General features: G+C 35.9%; 1 protein-coding gene across 1 annotated transcript in view; it reads right to left on the minus strand.

Moving 5' to 3' along the window:
- The window catches only part of LOC115209845 (con-Ins Im1), a 156,207-nt gene extending 138,411 nt beyond the window's left edge, over positions 1-17,796 (minus strand). Inside the window, exon 1 of the mRNA XM_029778413.2 lies at positions 17,676-17,796. The gene's annotated coding sequence lies outside the window, so the exon portion shown is untranslated. The remainder of the gene's footprint in view (positions 1-17,675) is intronic.
- Between the last annotated feature and the right edge of the window lie 6,903 nt (positions 17,797-24,699).

A 24,699-nucleotide genomic window follows, 5' to 3' on the forward strand; every position in this document is an offset into this window, starting at 1 on the left:
AAAAGTTACACTGGTTTAGTAATAGTATAGAAGTCATTCTGACACGAAAAAATATGTCAAGCTGTCTAATTATAAATTAGTACAGTAGCAATGATACACTCTTGCTTCTCCTCAAACATTAATAACTGTACATATCTGTATAGACATTAGCAAATTCTAGAAAGTAAAAATAAAATTTGTAAATATTTCTAATCTATTTCCTGATGAAATTCTTCAGCGGAGAATTTTTCTAATTTAAGTATATGGATTAAAACTTTATTTTCAGATGTCATGCGGGAAATTTTATATGTAGCTTTTCTTTTTAAATAGGGGCCCGGGGAAGTAGAAGAAAAAGTCCATGTGTCCTGCAATCAGAAAAGGATTGTGTGTACACAGCCTAAACACTTAGCTTTCAATGCATTGGGCAAAATAAATATAGGTAGGTACAAAAGTAAGCATGCACTGCATATATATATATATATATATATATATATATATATATATATATATATATATATATATATATATATATATATATATATATATATATGTATATATATTAAGGCGGCGAGAATCGTTAGCACGCTGGGCAAAATGTTTAGCGGCATTTCGTCCGTCCTTGCGTTCTGAGATCAAATTCCGCCGAGATCGACTTTGCCTTTCATCCTTTCGGGGTCGATGAATTACGTACCAATTGAGCACTGGGGTGGATGTAATCGACTAGCCCCATCCCCACAAGTTTCAGGCCTTGTGCTTATAGCAGAGGATATGCATTAAATATTATCAGTTGGTCTTATTCCATGCTAATAGCGATCGGTATAGTCATGAACAAGAGCGACGACGTTCATACTGCGTTGTTCTGCTCACAGAAACAACAAAGCGCCTGCCATACTATCTGTACTAAGCCAATAGATATATATGAGATAGGAGTTTACATGGATAATGGGATAATTTATAAGAGGATAATTAACTCTGGTTGAGAAGAACGTGATAGTTCAGTAAGTACTTCTGTCTATAATAATAACCACTTTCTTGACACCATAAACTTTTCACTTCATGCTTGCATTAGAAATAAAAATATCAATGCCACAACACCAAATACTACTACTACTACTGTTGATGATGATGATGATAATGATGATGATGAAGCTATCGTAAATGAAAAATTAAGGAAAATTATCCTACATGGGCCAGCGATCTTGATGCTGATACAAATATGATACCGTTGTATGTCTGCATCTGGACATGAATCAGAAACAGAGGTTGTACAGGATTACGTGTGACCACTAGAAATTTGCAAGACAACATTCTTGAAAAGTGTGTTTATCCTAAGTATCGCTTTTGTGATATATCCAAAGAAAGAATTGATCACCTCGTCTTTGGCTGCTGTATATTAGCCTCAAATGAATATGCTAATCGCCATGACAGATTTGGTCATTACAAATGCATTGGGTCACGTATCGTCAGTTTGGACGCTGCCAAAATAGTTGAAAATAAGACATAACCGGTTCTTTTTTTCACTTTATTATTCAAACTGATTGTGCTACCCAGGTCAACAGTCCAAATATTGTGATGAAAATTCATAGCAACAAAACGTTTGCTCGTAGATGTGTCAATCCTAACAGATGTCAATCGCTCTATGAAAACGTTTGAAAGGTTAAGTAAATGCAAGGACCCTGCAAAAGGTTTCAAAAATGTGATATTTAAGAGCGACAATGTACTGGAGCTGTGGAAAAATAAGAAACATCATAGTCAAATATCAGGAAACCACAAAGAATCCAGAACTATAATTTTTTTTCTTATGAGTACAACACGCACCTCCGAGAAAAATAGTGTCAACCGGAACAAATTAGAATTTGGTTAAATTTTTGAAAATCGCAAATATCACAACAAACTTTTAACGAAATCGTAATTCTCAGTAATTGGTCTTTTATCCCTGCAATGTATCATTGCTACTCATAAATAACAATTGCAGTAAAATGTACAGCATACTGTCTTTTTCTTGAGGTCTTTGGAAGAAACTTGGAACAGCTCGTATAAAGCAAGGGAGCAGCAACAATAAAACATAGTAATAATAATAATAATAATAATAATAATAATAATAATAATAATAATAATAACAAATCACAGCACATACCCAAGGCACACAGAGCTGCGCTCGGTAGTGAAGTGAAAGCACGCTATAAAAATAAAACTACTGAATAATAATAATAATAATAATAATAATAATAATAATAATAATAATAATAATATAATAATAATAATAATAGTAATAGTAATTCTTTCTACTATAGGCACAAGGCCTGAAATTATGGAAGTGTGTGTGTGGGGGGGGGGGGTCTAGTTGATCACAACAACCCCAGTACGCAGCTCGTACTTCTTTTACCAACCCCTAAAGATTGAATGACAAAATCGAACTCAGAACGTAAAGCCGGACGAAATGCTGTTAAGCATTTTGCCTTCGTGCTAACGATTCTATCGGCTCACCGCCTAAATAATAATAATAATAATAATAATAATAATAATAATAATAATAATAATAATAATAATAATAATAATAATAATAATAATAATAATAATGATAATAATAATAATAGTGATAATAATAATAATAATAATAATAATAGTAATAATAATAATAATAATAATAATAATAGTAGTAATAATAATAATAATAATAATAATAATAATAATAATAATAATAATAATAATAATAATAATATATTTTACCCCAGTGTCACTTTGATGGCATGCACTGCTCTCTCACTCAATAATAATAATAATAATAATAATAATAATAATAATAATAATAATAATAATAATAATATAATAATATAATAATATAATAATAATAATAATAATAATAATATAATAATAATATAATAATATAATATAATAATAATAATAATAGTAGTAGTATAATAATAATAATAATAATAATAATAATAATAATAATAATAATAATAATAATAATAATAAATGTGATAAAAAGAATACTAGCTTAACGCCTTACGTAATTTAATTACATCTTTTTACGCCGAATCAACAAGGAAGCCTGCACGTTGTCGCTCAGCTTGCTAGAAAAATACGATCAAATTTATCTTAAATCACAGCTGACCATGACAACTGAATTCCAAATAAGACTATTTTACATGATGTTTGAATAAAGCCAAGAAAAGAAAAGGGGAAAATGGCTGGAAAGCAGGTTTGTCATAGTTAGATTAAGGGTTTATCTGCTCAGTGAAGTCTGACTTAACTTGAAACGTCTTTTCAAGTCCTGACTTCAAAATCCCCACGAGTTTGACTTTGATACTTCTCTCATAAAATGTTCCTCTTATTGTTTAACTTTGAAGTAGCAGCAGCAGTAGCAACAGCAGCAGTGTCAGTAGCAGTAGTAGCAACAGTAGTTACGGTAGCAATAGCAGCAATTGTTGATGCTGTTGTTGTTAAGTTGCAGCGATAACAACATCAAAATAAACGCATCAATACATCTTACTTTGATGCAACTGCTTTACTGTGACCGCACAGGTACTTTTAGTTTCAGCATGTGCAATAGTGCTGTTAACCTTCTACCTATCTTTGCTTTCTCCGATCGGCGCACCCCAACGCCGCTACTACCGGTAATTTTAACCGAGTAAGCAATAGTAATAAGTTGATCCTCGCTACTTATGGTAGCACAATGGATGGTGATGCTATTATGTATAATCACTTGCACAGTATGTTTCCAATGTCAGCCTGGCGGCTAAAGGTCAACGTTTTATGACATATCTACAGCAACATCAGGAGTTTTAATACGTAGAAACAACTCCAAGTACAAAAAGCAGTTCCTTCTCAGTATGAAGCTCCTAGAGTGGACATAACTACAAGACTACTTACATCATTTAGACTGACTGTTTATCAAGTTCGCATGCATGAAATTTCATTCCGGTGGGATTTGAACACATACTATGAAAAAAAAAAGTGATCAAATACCGCAAAGCATTTTGTCTGACACTGTCATTTCTTCCATCTATTTCCGTTAAGTGGGTTAAATAGACCTTAAAACTTAGTAACAGCACCCACACTGAGAACAGTTAAACATCTGCTTCTATTATGGAGGTATATTTCTTACTCTGGAGACATCTCGTGGATTATGAACAAATAATTTCAAAGAGAAAGACAAATTAAACAGTACACACAGCTCTAGCATCATGACTAACTTCAATATAAGAGACTATTCCTGCACTGAGACCATATTCAAAGCAAGGCACAGTTTCAGCCAGAGAAACAAGTTGAGCCTAGTGGACAACTGTTCTATTTCGAAATGGATGCAAAATTGTAATGGCATTATTTTTTTTTTTACGCTTTCTTTTTTCTTGTTCGTTTCTTGTTATACTTTTTTCTTCTAATCATCGCAATAGCATGGAACGGAAAGGATAAGATTTCGAAAGTAAACAAGTGTTTGTAATATACAAAGAATCAACACAATTTCCTATAATTCTATGGTCAAGGTCAGAAAACAATGTAATAAACTGCCTAAATCTCAGATTTGTCAAAGAATCGAAAAGAGGCGGAGCAGTTAATGACTTTTGCGTTTAACTAAAAACAAATAAATATGTTCGCTTGATGAAAACTGCACTAATACAACTAATTGTTGAAAATTGTATAATTTTTAATTAGTTGAATTATTTTACTACGAGTAAAAATGTAATTGGTCTCCAAGACAACGAAAAAAGCTAAAAGTGAACTGGAGAAATTGCTTTGATCATGCTTCAATGAAATAAGGGTAATACACACGGAATTTTCCCGGATTTTGCAGTTCCTTCATTTCAATTCCTTTCACATTCAATACCATAGGTTGACGAAATTTCATTCTCTCCATTGTCTTTTTGACACGAATTATACTGCACACATGTACGAATATTGGAATGTTTTAATTTCAGATAATATGTGTGCATGTTGCTTTCCGATCATCAATTGTTGTTTACGAGTGAAAATTATATATATATATTCTTTTATTCTTTTACCTGTTTCAGTCATTTTACTGCGGCCATACTGGAGCACCGCCTTTAGTCGAACAAATAGACCCCAAGACTTATTCTTTGTAAGCCTAGCACTTATTCTATCGTTCTCTTTTGCCGAACCGCAAAGTTACGGAGACTTAACTCACCAACATCGGTGGTCAAGCGATGGTGGGGAGACAAACACAGATACATAAATACACACACACACAAATGAATTCACTAGTATATCTGTTGAATTTAACAAACGTTTCATTAGGTAAAAGTTTTTCACTTTTGTATTTCTGTCCTACAGATAGAGTTCTCCAATTCAAATGTCTATAAATTCCCATATGCCTAAGAATCACTAAGTCTATAAACAAAATCAAATGACCACACGTAGAATAGACCTGCTACTCCCATGGGCAGATCTATGTTGGATGATGGATGATCCATCCCGTGATGAAAGAAGCCAAAACATTTTTCATATTACTGATGCTATTGATGACCTGATGAAGCAACTCAATGATGAAAAAATCCAACTGTGATCATTGTTTACCCAGTGTTCAAGACCGTATTATTCACTGAATTTGTTTTAAGACGGTAGATTGTGATTTCAAGGAGACTGCTATTTCTAGCTATTCAAGTAACCAGCTTGATGCTCCTGCATTGGTTCAAGGCTCACAATTTTTTAATTATTGATCAGGTGGAAAAAGTAAGAGCGTTGATTATTATGATGCCGTTCGCTGGAAATTATTACATTATGTTTTGTCAGAGGTAATAGCTTTTTAAACCACGTATTTCTGTTTCAAAGAATACAAACGCTACATTTCAAGTAATACATTTATGTCACATTCAAAAATGTCAATGGTCATTCTCGAGTCATAGCCTAATATGACTGGATTCTCAGATTCTGTGGCGCATATATTCCCCTCCTGGACATATTGGTTAGGTCGTCTATTTCCCGATAAAATGTTGGCTGCACTGCTATATCTTTACACACACACACACACACACACACGCACACACACACACACACACACACACACTAGAAAGCTATATGGTCAGAAGTTGGCTTCCCAACCACGTGATTCTGGGTTCAGTTCCACTACGTGGCATCCTGGGATAATATCTTCAACTATTGTGCCGGGTCGACCAAGCCCTGTGGCTGGATTTGGTAGATAAAAACTTAGAGGGTTGTCATGTGTGTGTGTGTGTGTGTGTGTGTGTGTGTGTGTGTGTGCGTGCGCGCGCGCGTTTGCGTGAGTGAGTGTACATGTATATGTAACTATGTACGTATTCATATGTGTGTGTTTATGTTTGTCCCACCACTACCGCTTGACAACTGATGTCTATTTGTTTATATTCCTCTTAATTTAGCGGTCCGATGTAATAAGTATAAGGCTTAAAAGAAAAACGACTGGGGTCAACTTTTTTTACTAGTTCTGTACTGGGGTCAACTTTTTTGACTAATTTCTTCAAGCCGGTGCCTTAGTATCCCCGCAGTCTAATGACTAAAGCCAGTAAATGACAAAAGAAATATATATATTTCCTTAGTGAATATCATGTAAGAATCTTGGAGTAATAATTATTAAAGTAATTCGCGCGCGTGAATGTATTACATATAGTTATATACATATATACATACACACATATATACACATACAAACAAATTATATATATATATATATATATATATATATATATATATATATATATATATATGCACACACACACACAGAAGGAGAGAGCGTGTGAGAGAGAGAAGGGCTGATAGCAGAGAAGAAATAGCGAATGAAACTGAGAGTGAGAACGAGAGAACAATACATAAATACATACACATATGTACACACATGTGCGCGCGCATACACACCCTCACACACGCACACACACATGCCTTGGCATAATACTTCATAATAAACAACATAACTGTTTCGGCTTTCTTAAAACTACAACGTCACAGCTTAGAACTAATCTGTAACGACATTCAGGATGTTTATAGCTTCCGGGGTCAGAGAGAAAGAAATTTTTTCTTTCCCCCGTTTGACATGTGGTAAACACATGTAAATTAAATATGTAAGAATGTAAATATGAAACAGTATGTAAATTATGTATATATATATATATACATATATATCTATATAGATATAGACGTACATATATCAATGAATATACTGAAATGTAGAGAATTGATAAATATATTAAATATGTAAATAGATGTTAATAAATAAATGCTGTTACTCCTCTTACCAGGACTTGTAGAAGAAGTATGAAGAAATGCGAATAGATTCTTCCTTGTCCAGAACGTTCTCGCGAAAAAAAGAACGTAACCGGCGTGACTGAGATAATAACGAAAAAGAAAAAAAAAAACGAAAAGAAAAATGCAATAGCAACTATAACAACTTTTAGAACTATAACAACAACAGAAACAACTACATAAAGTTGACCTAACCCGAAGAAAATGTAACAAGAATTTAAAAACAAAAGCAAAACGTAAAAAAAAAAGTAAGAAATGAACAGCAAATAAAAACAAAAAAAACCTCATCACTCTCTAGATTGGCTTAATTGTGCGCAAATGAGATAGATTAGATAGATTCAGCTAGAAGCCAAATCTGGATTCGTACTTATAAAACAAGCTTAATCCAAGTCAGCTGTCTAATCTGACCAGACTATCATGTGTGTGTGTGTGTGTGTGTGTGTACGCACGCACACAGATATGCTTATGTATGTATATATGTATCTATGAATGTATGTGTTACCACCGAAAGAGCCGATCAATCTCGGCAACATCACCACCACTATCGAGTCTAGTGGCACCTGGCTAGTTGCAGTGTCTGACATTTTAAGTTTTGTTTTCCGTAAGTCTTAAGTGAAACACAGACAACTTAAAGCGAAGATACTATCTCTGACGCCGTTTGTTTAAGTCGTTCACAAATGTTTTATCTATTTATTCATTGATATATATATACATATACATATATATATATATTTGTTCAATAATTCGAGGGTGGATTAGCTCAATGATCTTGTTCTCTACTCACACTCTCTCATACACATTCATACATCCACATTTTCATATATCGATACATGGATAAGTTAATGTGCTTGTATGAATACACACACACACACACACATACACATATATATATATATATATATATATATATATATATATATATATATATATATATATATATATGCATACATAGTTCGAAAGAACTTAGTGGCCAGACCATATGGGGTCTACATTTAGCATATTAGGAGTCCACCTATTGGTCATTCCTCTTATATGTATGTAATATAATTTTCTGAATCTTCAGATTTTTTTTCAATATGCTAGGCCACTGGTTTAAATTGATATTAATCTAATTAATAGCAATCTTTTACCCTATTATATATATATATATATATATATATATATATATATATATATAATATATATATATATATATATATACATTATATGCATGATATATATTTATATACATCTAGATATTATATAATATATATAATTCGCGATAACATTCAGTAATAGCTTTTAGCGGTATAATTCAAGTTTAATTCAAATAGGTATAAAGTCATTAGCACCAACAGCCTATTGAATTGTTAATTATATATTTAGCGAAGATGTACTATAATTGTATCGCCAAGGTCTTTGTGCGTCTTTCAACTTGAACACACACACATATTACAAAGAGAACGACAGAGAAGAGATATATAGATTCGTGCGTACATGATGTATGTGTGAGTGTGTGTGTGTGTGTGTGTGTGTGTATGTGTGTGTGTGTGTGTGTGTGTATGTGTGTGTGTGTGTGTGTGTGTGTGTGTATAGTTAAGTGTGGGTTTTAGCCACTTAGTCAAAAGAGGACGAACAGTACCAATGACCTATTTTCTGTGCTTCTGTTGACTGATAATGGCGGGAAGTGGCTCGGATGCTAGTAGTAGGATTGGCTCCGCTGAAGGCATCCCTAGGCATAGCGATGGTGCGAAACAGGGTGGTAAATCATTTTTATCGCTCAAGACAGGCAAAATTTCATATACATGCCTCGAGTCTATCCATGGCTGTAGAAGACTCTCAACAAAATACTGTACTGTAGGATTGATCCTGAAACCCCATGACCTTGTCTGCGATGTAAAGTACACTTACGTTATATCTGTGCGTGTGTGATGCTTAATAAATTCTTGTCGATTGTGATAGAATGGCGTAAAGAATCCCGTCAGTTGCGCTCAATTTCTGATTCTCCTAAAGGGAGACCTTGTGGCTCTTGAGCCGCTCTAATACTAAAACTACTATTAAAGATTAAACTAAGCTTACAGGTGTGTGTGGAGGGATTTATTTCAATGATTAAACGCTGAAAAATTAGGACCCTCAAATCAACGTGGGGGGCCTAAATCAGATGTCAACTTCTATAAATTGCATGGGTAAATGAAATTGTGTTCCCTACACACACACACACACACACACACACACACGCACACACACACACACACACACCATAACATCTGCTGTCAAATAACGAGTTGGTTTAGCCTGATAATGTATAGTAGTATTACAAGCGTTTGGTATATGAATGGACCAAGAACGAAAGAAAGAATAAATTGGTCACTCTGTATACCAAAGGAAAATATAACTAAGATAGTGAAAAATATTTTCGAAATGCTTTCGATACGCGATATAAGTTTGGGTCGTTTAAACATTTGTCGGAAGCTATATAGTAGATGAACTCACATGAACAAAAAAAACTTTTCAGTTTATCAAAGCGAGATATTTAAACACTGGAGATCTACATAGATTTGAACAACAAGTGCTTTGACTATACTTCCATTGCAATTAAGCAAATGAGGGAAAGTGGACTCTAAATGCAACGTAAAGTTATCTCGCAAGACACATCTCCAAGGACTTGTCCTTTATTAGCTGTTATCGAAGCACCTCTTGGTGTTCAGAATTTCTTGTTCATTAGGGAGCCTCACTTCCCACAAAACTCAAGGAACCATGCTTCCTATTCGCACTTAAATCTCTATTTCGAGTTTAAAGAAATGTTTTTCTCCCTGCTTCTACCTCCTCCAAATCAAACGCCACCCAGAGTTTTTTTTTTATATCTACGATCCCTGTGTACTCTTTAGTGATTAGTTCCCTACTACTGACAATCACTAAATGTAATCTCACCAGCCAGATTCTACTGTCTGTTGTTATATGCTATGAGCATGATCATAAGTGTATTTGTTTGTGTGTCCCTATCTCAAATGTTTATATATTTTTGTGTTCATGTCTCTGTTTATTCCGCTTGCCTTTCTTCTCTTTCAGGTTTTGACCGATCATTTTATCATTGTTGCGTCTGCAAGGTTTATTGTTTACATTATTATGTTATCATTCATGCCCCTTCTTAACTTCTCACGGCCATTCCTTTTTGCTTTACTCTCGTCTGCCCTTCTTGCCGCTATTTTCTTTTCTCTCTCCGCTTTAATCCAAACACATGTCTCTCTTCTCTGTTTTCATTCACTTCTTTGTTGTAATCTCTTTCTCGGATTGCAACCTTCCAGTGACTAGATCACTAGGTTACTAGTATATATCTATATCGCACCTTCCATGTGCCTTCACGGTCAAGAAAACAATGAAAGCCGTAATATTTCATCGTCGCAAATGCGCAACGAAAAGCGAGTAGTGAATGATCTAGTCACTACTCGCTTTTCGTTGCGACGATGAAATATTACGGCTTTCATTGTTTTCTTGGCCGTGAAGGTACATGGAAGGTGCGGTATAGGCATATATACTAGTAACCTATGGACTACGGCCTTCCCTAAATGTATCTGGTAAGTAGAATCATGGTCAAGCCATCGCTACTGGTCTTCTTCATTGTGAGAGCCTATGATAAGGAAGCATTACATCTTAAAACGAAAGAGGAGGGACGCAGAGAAGGTAGTCATACACGATAAGTGACAGACTCTGTATATTTGAAAAATAAAGTGAGGTAACTGAAACAACTCAACTGTGCCATCGGCACAGTTAAGAGTTGTTTTATTGAAGCAAAAATAAATAAATAAATAAAATTATGAACTAAAATTTCCCTCTTCGTTGGAGAGAGAAAACATGTCTATTAGACCTCATCACCATAGAGGAGATAACGCAAGCTTATCTGTTCAGTTCTCAATGATTTTTACACTTAGAACATAATCTGAGAGAAATAACAGAAGTTATACTAGTCAATAGATATTTGTAACTCTATATCTTAAAAATATTTATCAGGTGATCAGGAAGTCTTGTATAGACTATACTATGTTGACGGTGTATAACAGATCAAAACATGTCTATAATTGTTCCTTGCCTGCAGACAAAAATCACACTACTCCTTCATAAATTAAGTGTAAGATGAAAATTATTGATATATTAAAATTATCTCCCCTTTTCTTTCAGTGTTCCTAACAATTGCCACAAGGCTCTTATCTTTCCCCAAATTTCTAATGCGTGCAGCTTTCAGTATATCGTCACTTTACAACCACGTAGTTTCAGTTTCAATCCCACTGCAGGCACCTTGTGCAAGTGTCTTATACTATAGATCCTGTTCAACCATATGCCTCATAACCCTTTTCCGCATCATATAGACTTATATGATTGATTTCCCGGTTTCAGTGGTAGGAGTACTCATTTGTGCCAGCTGAGTCGACAGGAGAAACTTGAAATGAAATGTTTTGCTTAAGAACACAATGCATCACCCGGTCCAGGAACCGAAACCACAATCTTACGTTCGTGAGTCCGATACCGTAACAACTAAGCCATACACCTAAACACACATACACACATGCGTGTGCGTATATATGTGTATGTGTTTGTCTTCGTGCTTGTGTTTGTACTTCAACGCCACTAAACAACCAGCGTTAGTGTGTTTATGTCCCCGCAACTTAACGGTTCAGCAAAAAAGGATGATAGAATAAGTACAGCGTTAAATGTTAGTACAAGGTTCGATTTGTCCGACTAAACCCTTTAAGACGGTACTCCAGCATAGCTGCAGTTCAATGACTGAAACAAGCAGAAGATTATATATATATAAGTCTAACTGCAACACTGGGAAGGATGAAAATACATTTCTTTCAAGTCTTCGGTGTGCAAAAACAGAAAAAAAAAGGATGCGGAGTGTTCTGACGTACCATTTCATGGACTTTTGAGGAGGTGATACTCAAAGAAACCGTACCCCGTGTGCTTCCGCAATGAATACCATTATATATTTATCTGTTACATAAAGCAGTCCTAAATTAGTTTATCACCCTAATGGATAGCTTAATTTGCTCGTTTATGCTTTCGATGGCTTGCCATTAATTAAAGAATATATAGTTTATGCGCAAAGCAAAGTAAACCGGAAGAGCTGATATAAATCAAACGCAGAGAAGAGATGCTTTTACAATCTCATGCCTCTGGTAGCTGGGCTTTCCAATATTTAAATTCAGTTGAGTTCTGTTTGCAGGAACATCCAGAAAGAACAGTCAAATTTCTCTCAAGTTACACCTCATCACCTTCAAAATGGAGCCATTCACGACCATCCGCACTTACGACAACAAAAAAATAAAAATAAAAGGATAAGTAAATAAATCGATTATCCGACGTTGGGCAGCTTCACGTACGATAACTATCCCAGCAACAGGCAACGCATGCCTCCCTCAGACCCAGGCATATACTACCTGCCACTGTCTCTCACTCAGTCGCTTTGAAGCATAATTTGCATGAATGAAAATAGTGTTGAAAAATATAAATCCGACATACAACCAGATCAACTTACGACCTGTCAGTCGGAACTGAACTCGTTCGTAAGTTAAGGAGAAGGCATATTGAACACTCTGGCCATAGATATGCAATGTGGGAAAATATCGGAATGCTCAGAGCTGGGACACGTTTATGATCATATCTCAGCTCAGGGTTGATCTAGGGCTAAAAAAACAACAAAATGATTATTTCTTTCCAGTGACGACTAGGGGATCAACTATTTTCCCTTTCAAGCAGACCTTTGGTCGCATAAATTGTTGCCTACCGTGATTTTGTTTTTCATTAAGAAGGCTTTTAAAATTAATCCGTTTATCCTCACTTATATGAGCAGGATTATTTCTAGAAAGATCGTATGGAGAGATGACTATGTTGTTACAAAGACGGCTGTAACTATAAGATTAGACAATTAAAAGATCATTTGGCAGTACAATCTTCGAGGTAACCATTAAGTTAATCTACCGATTAACTGCGAAAAGATAATTACTTTGTATATACTCAGTATTTTGAACATCAGAATGACGCTCTTGCTAGTAAAATATAATGAAACTCTAAAGTGAATATTTTCATTTCCCCTTCCTTTCTCTCACTGAACAAATACACACACACACACACACACACCACACACACACACACACCACACACACACACACATTCACACGCACGCACACACACACACGCAGACACACGCGTGCAAGCGCATACACAAGAGGAAAACATACACTAATTTATGTATGTGTTTGTGTGTGTGTGTATTTACATGCATATGTATGTGTAGATACATATGCATGTATATTGATCGTGTAAAGAACGAACATGATTCAAACCGTGTTCAAAATTTCGGCTTTGGTTCAATACAGATTCTTATACAGGAAATAGATTCTGAAGACTAACTGGAGAAGTACTACAATGTGTTTATTTTCAAAAACAACACACAACCACATTCTCATTTTACTTTCTGCTTCCACTCCCACCTCGTTCACTTTCTTACTCTCTCTCCTACTCTCTTTCTTCCTGTATATATATATATATATATATATATATATATATATATATATATATATATATATATATATATATATATATATATATATGTATATATATATATATATATATATTGTGCGTGCGTGTATGTATGTGTGTACACATATTTATATATTGTAAGTTTATCTATACAGATTTTTTTTATAGAATTTAGAGTCATCTCTGCCAGCTGCGACGTTCCGTATACGAATACGCTGATGTAAACTATGCAACCGAACATAAGAAAATTACGTAATTGGAGTATATACATATTTCGGGAGTTATTGCTCCTTCTTCAGCACCACATTAAAAAATACATTGCTTAAATAACTACTAAGCTTAGCGATGTGACAAAAAGATGGATAGACCAATTTACACATTCAACACATTCCCGGAAACTGGTAATTACGTATTAATTGCTGGGAAGAACATCGCAGTTCGTTTTGCAACCATAATATACGACCAAGTATATTAAAGTTTATAATTCAATAGTGTGTCCTACTTTGTGTTAGCAGTGCATTGTTTTCATTTTTAAGAGTAACTCTTTAGAATTTAGAGCCAGCATATTAAATTACATATCAAACATATTCTTGGAATATACGAAATGTAACTTTTAGTGCTGGCTTTAAATTCTACAGAAAGGCTATACGCACTGCAAACACAAACTAGGACACAGTATTGACATATAAACCTTCAATATACTTGATAATATATATTATGATTACATTTCTCAACGAATCTTTACAAAATTTTCAAAACGTATCGGGCTTAGAGCTCAAGAAATTGTTGCCATGAAAACAACGGCTGATAAATGTCATTGTATATAAACAGTTAATGACATTTACCATTATATATAAACAGTCTTAGAGCCGTTAGCATGCTGGATAAAATGCTTGGCGGCATTTTGTCTGTCTTTACGTTCTGAGTTCAAATTCAGGGGAGGTCGATTTTGCCTTTCATCCTTTTGGGATCGATAATATAAACGCTAATCAAGTACTGGGGTTGATGTAATCCACTAACTCCTCCCCAAATTTCAGGACTTGTGGATTATTATTATTATTTTTTAAATTATTATTTGTTTGATTTTGCTTTGTATTTGTACAAGTTGACTCCAAATCTCATCCAGAGACCGCAAGAGACAAAAATTTAGAAGTTCAAGTTGGTGTTATCCCTAAGGTGTCATATATTTGGTTTTGCAAAACATAAGAACATTATAAGTTTGTTTTAAAATTTCAGATTACATAGACAGTACATTACTTAGGATATGGGCAGTTCCCGTGAGCACTATCTTTTGAATTTCTGTCATTTTGGGGTTTACCAGTATCTGAGCTAGGTAGGAATCAGCCCCTTTTGCTATCATTCCTAGGGCACCTATGACAACAGGTATTGTTTTAGTTTAGAGGCGCCACATCTGGCCAATTTCTATTTCAAGATCTTTATGCAAGATCTTTATATAGCTGAATCTAGAAGCAAGTGCTCGAAGTATAATTACTTCAGTTACGACAGTAATTCATTTGAAAACATGAAGTTCACCTATTCACTGTGTGTAACATTAAAAAAGGTATGATAGTTACACATTAATTCTTTCCTAAATTTGAGAAACTACAGGAGTTACTGGCCAACAAATTAGAATGAGATAGTTTCTCCGGGTTCCATTTCTGGATTAAGTTCTATATAATTGATGTAGCTAATTTAATTGGGATAAACACTTTAACGTAAATTATGCCGTTTACATCTCTCTCTCTCTCTCTCCACCCCTCAATGTGTGTGTGTGTAAAACAGAATTACTATATATATATATATATATATATATATATATATATATATATATATATATACAAATATGGCCATGATGGATATAAAACAGTCTCTTTATGGTCACCAACTTCGCTTTTTTAAGCCTTAATCTATTCCACCTTGCATCTTTTTACTATCCCTAAAACAGGTCAGATAATTATCTTTACTATCCAATACACTGATAAACTTTCCTTCAGTTGTAGAAACAATGAGACCGTGACTACTTACGGACAGTGCTCAAATCCACAGAAGGCACTTTGTGGTGCTTCTGAGAACAATTGTCTCATTTCGCCTAATTATCAGGAACTTTTATCAGATCAGCAGGTGATTTTACCGGGAATACATTGGCTTTCTTAAGAAATCAATGCTAAATACTTGGATCCCGAAATTACATCCAACCAACATATTCCATTTAACGTTCTTCCATTAAAAAAGAAACGAAATTTACAAAAATCTTCGAGAACTCGTAAATAATTGCAATTGCTTCCATAGATCTCTTACCTAGACACGAGGCATTTATGCATATATGTATGATATGTGTATATATATATATATAAGAGAGAGAGAGAGACAGACAAACAGACAGAGACAGAGTTGGGGAAGGAAAGAAAGAAAGGAAGGAAGGAAGAAAGAAAGAAAGAAAGAAAGAAAGAAAGAAAGAAAGAAAGAAAGAAAGAAAGAAAGAAAGAAAGAAAAGAGGGAAATCATATAATTGTAGTACCTATTTCATCCACATGAAGCAGCAGGAGAGAGTCTAAGATAACTAGACGGAACTTGAACTAATAATGTTGGGAGGAGCGGGTCGAAATATTGTAAATTGCATAGTCTGGTACTTTATCCATTACTATCCACTTAATGCCTTTATATATTGTCATTGTTGATGTGGCGTAACTTCACTGGCATCACGAAATTTCTTCATAGAACATAGAAATGTCATAATGTCTCTAATAATCACATTACCTTATAAAATTAAGAAAAATGTAGAACCCAAGTAGCTTTGTAAATAGATGAGCAGTGTAGATAATACTCATCCAAAGCCTCATGATGGAACTTACTTAAGGACTGGTAGTTAGATTCTGTGTTATGCCAGTTATTGTGTGATACATTAATGTTTTTATGTACGGTGTATGAACATCGCCTTTAGGATTTTCAGATGACCTAGTATAAATTACTGGTACCTTGATGGTCTGAAACTATGCTGAATCAAATATTTTGCTTTGAAAGAAACAAAACAAAATGCTTACTGTATGTTTTATTACATGGTATATGAGCATGAAGTAAAATATGTCATCGACTTCATTCTCGCTTCACCTATAGTGGATATAATCACTGAAAGTAACTTACAGATATTTATTTTTCCCATTTCTAAGGGATAAAGATAAAACTCAAGTTTAATGGCAAGAAGGGAGTAATGAATCCACCTCGTCAGACTCATTACTCTTTGCTTCTGCGAAATCTTTGCTTCTGCAAAATCACAGCTTTGTTACTATTATCGTTATTTGCTTTATCTTTTCATTATTTATCTACAACCACGCGAAGGCGTGGGTCGGAATGGTTGAAACAAATTAAAGAGCATTTGAAATAAAATTCATCTGCAAAGTTAATATCATACCATATATTATACTCACCCAAAGTCACTTTCATCCGTTCTTTATATCATATACTGCTATACTTATAAGAGCTATTCTCCACACGCTCATCGCCCTCACTACACATAATCAACAAGTCATTCTGCGTTTACTCATAACAAATACAAATTTCACCGTTGACACTGATTGAACTTTCAAATATCATTTGTTTCAAAAATAAGCAGTAGGTTTTAGATGGAAGTCAAAACCTGGTGATGGCAGTAAAAGCATAATTAGAGGAATAAGTAAATAATTAAATAATTTTAAAGAGCAACAACAATTACAGCAACATAAATATCTGCAGAAGAAATGATTAGAACAAAATGCTAAAAATTAAGTAATAATGAAACGCGCAAGAAGAAAGTAAAATCGTGGCATGGGAAATCAAATCAAAACGAAACTAGAAAAAACATCATTTAAATAACAAGAATCACAGAAGAAAAGACGGTTACCAGGGTGATGTGAAATGATGCTGCTATTGCTAAATTAGTTGTTAGTAGCAAGGGATTTTAGACTTACCAAGATTGAAACTATCAAATACTGTTATCTTAGTCTTTACTTGCAAGCGTCTGACTGAAATGTTGGTATGAACTGTAAACTGGTGTGATAGGTCTTATATAAAAGATCCAGAGAGTCGTAAATATTGTTTGTTTATCATGAATCTCTACAAGTCTGTCAAATATCCGACATGTACTCCTACGCTACTCATGTTCATCATCATCTTTCAAGAAATAGATCATCCTTCAAGCAAATTATCTTTCCGCCCTGTCATCAAAACCCTAATATTTTATCAACTTTTTTTCATTTATCTTCTAGACTTAAGGTAATCACAATGACGAAACCATTGAAATGACACCGGAGAAAAAATCTCGTGGTGAAAATCAAAGCATGGTTTATACACTTCAACATATGTATTGTTTATATTGTTTACGCCACAATCTCAGTTTTACTGCAAGGTTTATATGTTCAAGTTAAATTAATAGCATAAAGAGCTTCAATCTTCATTTCTTCGCCACACATTAATTTCTTTTTACTTTTTCGCTAGTGTTTCAACAAAAACAAATGTAATGAAACGCAAGAAATAGAAAAGGCTTCTGTTATGTAGTTATAAATTGTTTTTTCTTGTTTAACCCTAGATCAGACCTAACGAGATGACTTATGATCGAAGATATTCAAGTCGTGACCAGAAAGGCTTACTCTTATTTTGTTTTCTCAGATATAATGCATGAAGGATTACTTATCGAATATGTCATTCCATTTTTTAAGACGGGAAGATGATTTGAGGGAGACTTACTTGCTAGTTCCTACAGGTCGAGCGATCGTGTAGAGGATCCTTATACTTGCTACTACTTCGCCCTGGATCAGTTGTGATCAACATTAAAATATGTTCCAGTCGTGACTACACTGTCCTTTTCCCTAAATTTTCAGATTTAGTATATGCTGTAACTCATTATTCAATGTTTAATTTTTGAAGTCGGTATGATGTGATGTGATAGAGATTTGGCTGCTATTTCTGGAAGGTTGTGGCTCTCTGAGATTTTAAGTATTTATATATAGTATATATTCTGCATAGTTCTAGCATTATTGATGAACTGTGACAGAATCTAAAATGAAGTATTTGCAAACGTTCACCGCCGCAATTATCTTACCTGTTACATATACAAGTCGATGGTTACATTATCTACGTATCCTTCCACTTTAAGATGGTTGTGTATGATTTAAAGAAAAGTCGGCTGTTATTTTTCGGTGCCCGAGTAACCATATAGAGATTCTTTCATTATCTCATATAGTTGTATGATAATTACACTTATCTTGTATAATTGTATGACACTTACACAGCGTTGTTGCGTGACGGGTGGGCCGAGGGAACCATCTCGTTAATTGCGCGCCCTCCTCCCCGATAGTTCGAAGGCCTGTACCACGAGTCAGCTAGTTGGCTCTGGTTGCTGGAACTGAAAACTCACATGACTCTGTTGGAAGGCCTAAAGAGGGTGCGAGCCAAAGCAATGCGCCCTTCTCCTCCATTGGTCAGTAGACTGCGCCACCTGACAGTTGACGCGGGCTGTTGAAGCTTAGATTGTGTCACGTGACAGCTGGCGCTGGCTACTGGAGCGGGTTTAAAGGGAAATTTGGCAGGGTGGTTAAATTGCACTAAAGAAGAGCTCGAACACCATCTTAAAGAGACATATAGCGACACCGATAGGAATAAAGTGCTCCAAGTAGCGCTCGGGCTGATGAAATCACCTGAGCCAAGAGTACCATTCGATTTGAGTGACATCAGACGGAAAAATTGAAAAGCAAGACGAGTTCACCAAGGAACGACGGCGTTAGCTACAAGATTTATAAGTATTGCCTGAAATTGCGTTTACGACTATTCGCAGTGATAAGAGAAATGTGGAAGAAGAAAGGTGTAGCAGAGCGCTGGTATATAGCTGAAGGTATCTATTTACCTAAAGAGAGGGAGGCAAAAATACTAGGACAATTCAGACCCATTTTACCGCTAAATATCGATGGGAAGATCATGTTCAGAATTATTGCCAAGGAGAATCATAAGATTTGTACAGCATAACGGATATGTTAATGAAGTGATCCAGATGGCAGGGATCCCTGGAGTCTCTAGATGCATAGAACATGCATTTACCATCTGAGAAACTATCAACAGTGCAAAACAACTGAAGAAAACCTGTACATTGTATTCTTAGATTTTCCCAATGCATATGGATCTGTTCTACACGCACTAATTCAAGCAGCTATGGATTTCTTTTGGATTTCAGATGTTCAAACGAATTCTGATGTATTACTACGATAAATTGAGGATGAGATATATAGCAGAAAAGTTCACAACGGAGTGGCAACGGCTAGAAGTAGCTATTGCAGCTGGATGTACAATATCAGTCATCTTATTTGTGATAGTCATGAAGATGTTACTAAGATCAACAAACTGTACGAAAGCTGCTACAAAGACACCATTAAGGGCTTTTATGGACGACATTACTGTATTGTCAGTAAGTAGAGAAGCAGTTGATGGAACGTTAGAGCGGTTGGGCGAGCTAATAAGATGGGCGAGAATGAAATTCAAAGACAAGAAATCTCAAAGTGTGGCATTCGTGAAAGGCGTCCAAAAAGAAGTGAAGTTCAGGATAGGAGGTGAAGAAATACCAGCCGTGAAAGAACAATCAGTAAAAAGTCTCGACAGATGGTACAGAGATTTATTAAATGATAAGAAGCAAGTCATAGAAACACACAAATTAGTGGAACAGGGTCTAATGATAATTGATAGGACAACATTTCCAGGGAAATTCAAATGCTGGATACTGCAATTTGGACTGTACCCAAGGATAGCGTGGCCATTGCAAATGTATGCATAACCTCAAATAGAGTAGAATGGATAGAACAAAGATGCAATATGTTTATCAGAAAATGGCTTGGTATTCCAAAACCGCTGAATACAACTGCACTATATGGAAAACCAGTGTTGCAACAACCGATAACATCAATCGTCGAAGAATATAAGGCAGGAAAGGTGCGGGCAGTAATGGAGCTAAGGTATTCGAAAGATCAGAACATCCGAGAAAACCTTCCAGAGGTACGAACAGGAAGTAAAGGGAAAGCTGAAGGAGCAGTAAACAGTGCGATCGGAAACCATTTTGCTTGAGCAGTGTAAAAGAGATGAAGGAGGCAGTGGTACACGAAGTGAGAAAGGAGGAAAAAGAACAGCGAAATGTGCATTTGGTGCAATGTAATCAACAGAGACAATGCCTGAGATTGGTGAAATATGTGGTCAGCTGCAGAATCTCATGGCAGGAGCTTTGGGCTTGGGAACAAGCAAGAATATCCTTCCTGATCAAGTTTACCTTCGATGTTGTGCCTTCACTGGCCAATTTAGTCCGGTGGAACCCACAAACGACTGATGAATGTAAATGCGGAGAGAAAGCGACTATGTGACATGTTCTGTTAAACTGCAAGTTAATACTAGACAGACAGATATACATGGCGTCACAACTAAGTCCTCAGTTTCATAAGCGCAGCACTCAAGGAGAAGATCGAGGGATATAATAGGAGTGAGTACCTAAAAGTGGAAAAACACAGACGGATATGCTTCCAGAAGGAGGAAAAAGGACATAAGACCAGGCCTTCAAAGAAGTATACAAGACAGACGAAAGATTGAAAGGATACTGGGAGCTGGTTGCAGATTTGGAAAGATTGTTAATATGTCCACTCATAAAGACAACAAAAAGACCGGACTTAATCCTATGAAATACGGACCGAAAAATTGGAATTTTGCTAGAGCTGACAGTACCGGGGGAAGAGAACATCTCTAATGCGGAGCAACGGAAGAGGAGGAGGCATGAGAAGTTGATCGAAGAGTGCGGGGAACAGATGTGGACTGTCGAGTATTACCACTTAGCAGTGAGTGCTAGAGGCTTCATTGAAAGGAAAATGCTGAAGTTATTTTAAAAAAATGATTTGCATTTTCGAGCACAGAACTGAGAAAAGTAATAAGGAGGATGCAGAAGGCAGTCGATAAGGCCAGCTTCTATATATGGCTGAAACGAGAAGACCCAAATGACTCGAAAACCGTCTGGGAAATAGCGTCGCCAGGTGAGTCTGGCTGGCATTTACATAGCGTTGCTGAGTAACGAGTAGGCCGAGGGAACCATCTTGTTCATTGCGCACCCTCTTCCCCGATAGTTTGAAGGCTTGTACCACGAGACAGCTAGTCGGCTCTGGTTGCTAGAACTGAAACCCACATGACTCTGTTGGAAGGCTTAAAGTGAGCGCGAGCCAAAAATACGCGCCCTTCTCCATTGGTAAGTAGACTGCGCCACCTGACAGTTAGTCGACATGGGCTGTTGAATCTGAGACTGTATCACGTGAAAGTTAGCTGGCGCTGGCTACTGGGGCGGATCTAAAGGGAGATTTGTCAGGGTGGTTATTCGTCCACTGACATTCGATGATACTGCATGGAAGACGACGCAACCAAAGAACAAGAAAACGCATTCAGCACCAGAGCTGAAGACACCTCCAAAAGTTGGCGGTGGAGGGGGGCACCACGTCAGAAAACGGTAGAGGAGTAGGGCCGAAACCGGACGTGGTTACTCCTGATGACGTCCTTAGCTACTGGATCCTATAAAGTAGTTGCTGAGTTAGCGAACAACGAAATGTGATTGGAATTCCTACAGGTTGCAGGATTTTGAGCATAAGATAGTGTGCATACCTGCAAATATACTTAAGCAGAATTTCTGTCTACCAAATTCGATAAAATATGCTATTATTAAATCTGAAGTTGCAGCAGAGAAACGCATGCGGGAAGATGCCACACATTTGAAGCGAACTGTAAACTACGTAGTCGCGGATCGAAACCATTTCAATGGCTTTAAATGGATGACGGACAAATCGTCTTATTTGACAGAAACTAGTCCAACGCATATAATTTTCTCACTCCTCTTGAAAGTTTTAACACTCTAAGTTACTCACCAATTTTATTGTATTAGGATAAATATCACATGTTAAATATCAAATGTAGCATTGAAAATAAAAGGTTTAATTCCGGCAGAATAGCAAATTTAAGCGGAAACCCACGAATGTTAACGAATCACAAAAACTGCTCTTCCCATCTGTCTTTACAATTTTGCTAGTGCTTTTCGCCATACACTCATAATTTGTTCCTCAGCTAGACAATACGTATATTAAATATACTGAAACTAGTCGATATTTTCTTCAGCTCATCCAGGAGAGGGATTGACAGACAGACAATCAGAGACAGGGAGATAGAGAGAGACAGAGACAGAGACAGACAGACAGACAGAGACAGAGACAGAGAGACAGACAGAGATACAGACAGACAGATAGTGCGTGTGTGTGTGTGTGAGAGAGAGAGAGAGAGAGAGAGGGAGAGAGTGTGTTAGTGTGTGTGAGGGAGAGAGAGAGGAAGAAAGAGAGAGACTCCTGTTGTTTAATCACAGGAGTCTATTCACACAGTATGGCTAAATGTCAGTTTATTAAACGTACGTACATATGTAAATTCATTTTCTACATATCGATACATACTGTTCTATCATTACTTTAGTCCCTTACGCGCGCGCGTGTGTGTGTGTGTAAGTGGGCATTATTTAATCTGTACACGAAGGGGAAACGTACTATAAAGTTATAGCTTGGAATAAATGAATAAACTCTACAATAGCTTTTGAATATTCTTTTTCCCTCCTTTGCTTCATAGACCTATAAAACGCATTCACAAGCACGCGCGCATACACGCATGTATATACATACTTACACATATATTCGTGTACGTCTCATGTGTATGCTTGTATGGATGCATATATATGTGTGCGTGTGCGCTAATACATACGTGCACACACACACACACACATACGTGTATGTGTGTGTGTGTGTGTGTGTGCAAACACTTTTGTGAACTACGAAACTGGCGAAAATTCACCTGTCTAACTAGGGAAATATATTTTAAAAGAATATATCAAAGACAGTTGAAATCTGCATTTCAGCTCCTGTAGGCTGCACTTGTAAAAGTTGTTATCAATATTATCGGAATCCTTTGATGTAAATCGAACACCGATTGAAACCAGTTCTGCATTTGATCTCAGCCAAATATTCAACTATAGTTGACTTCAAAAAGAATTTCCCAGACGACTAAATTTATCACAAGAATTTAGGCTGTAAAACAAATAACTTGTCTACGTCATGGGACTGTTGCGATACTGAGGAAATACTTCCAGGGGTTTATAGTCGATAATATTGACCCGAGTGCTTTGTCTGGTGCTTATCTTACCGATAGTGTAAGAAACGGAATGCAACGTAGTTATTGGCAGAAATAGTGATAATTCGGTCGGATATAAATAACGCAAAATATCAATTATGGAATATACTGTTATTTGTCCCTACACGCCCATACAAATACACATATACTCAAGGAGAGCGAAGCAAATCCGTAGCTTTCACCTGTTGCTAACAAAGATAGAATGCACCCACACTATTCATTTGCAGAAAAATTTAAACCAGTTCATAGCGTAGGAAATATCTCGCTTATTTGCTAAGCCATGTCTGACGACTGCTAAATTACTTTTACATTACTGGGAAACTCTTTAACATGAAACCGTTCATAGAAACTGAACAAGATTAAATTCGATAATGTGGCTGAGATTATATATATATATATATCTGGTGTTGACCAAAAAGTTCGTGTGTTTTTTTGAGGGAAAATAATACGCATGTTTTAAACTTTTAAACATGAAGTGATTTGTTCGAATCCACATTTATTCGCTAATCACTCGATATAATGAACAATAAGTGTCATATAACGTCCTGACTGGAAATACCTTTAAGTATCTTAGCACATACTCTCCGTATTCTACTAATTCAGCTATAATTTTATAGGTGTCACACAAAATTATGCAATTAGGCTAAGAGGAAACTCAGAAGTGTTGGGGACGATACACAACGCGATACACTATTCTCACTACTATGATTTAACGTAGCGGCTGTAGGGTCATTGGAGCTTCTCGGTCAAATTCCCCTCAAATAC

The sequence above is a fragment of the Octopus sinensis genome, linkage group LG3 (assembly GCF_006345805.1).
Source record: "Octopus sinensis linkage group LG3, ASM634580v1, whole genome shotgun sequence".
Classification (NCBI taxonomy): Eukaryota; Metazoa; Mollusca; class Cephalopoda; order Octopoda; family Octopodidae; genus Octopus; species Octopus sinensis.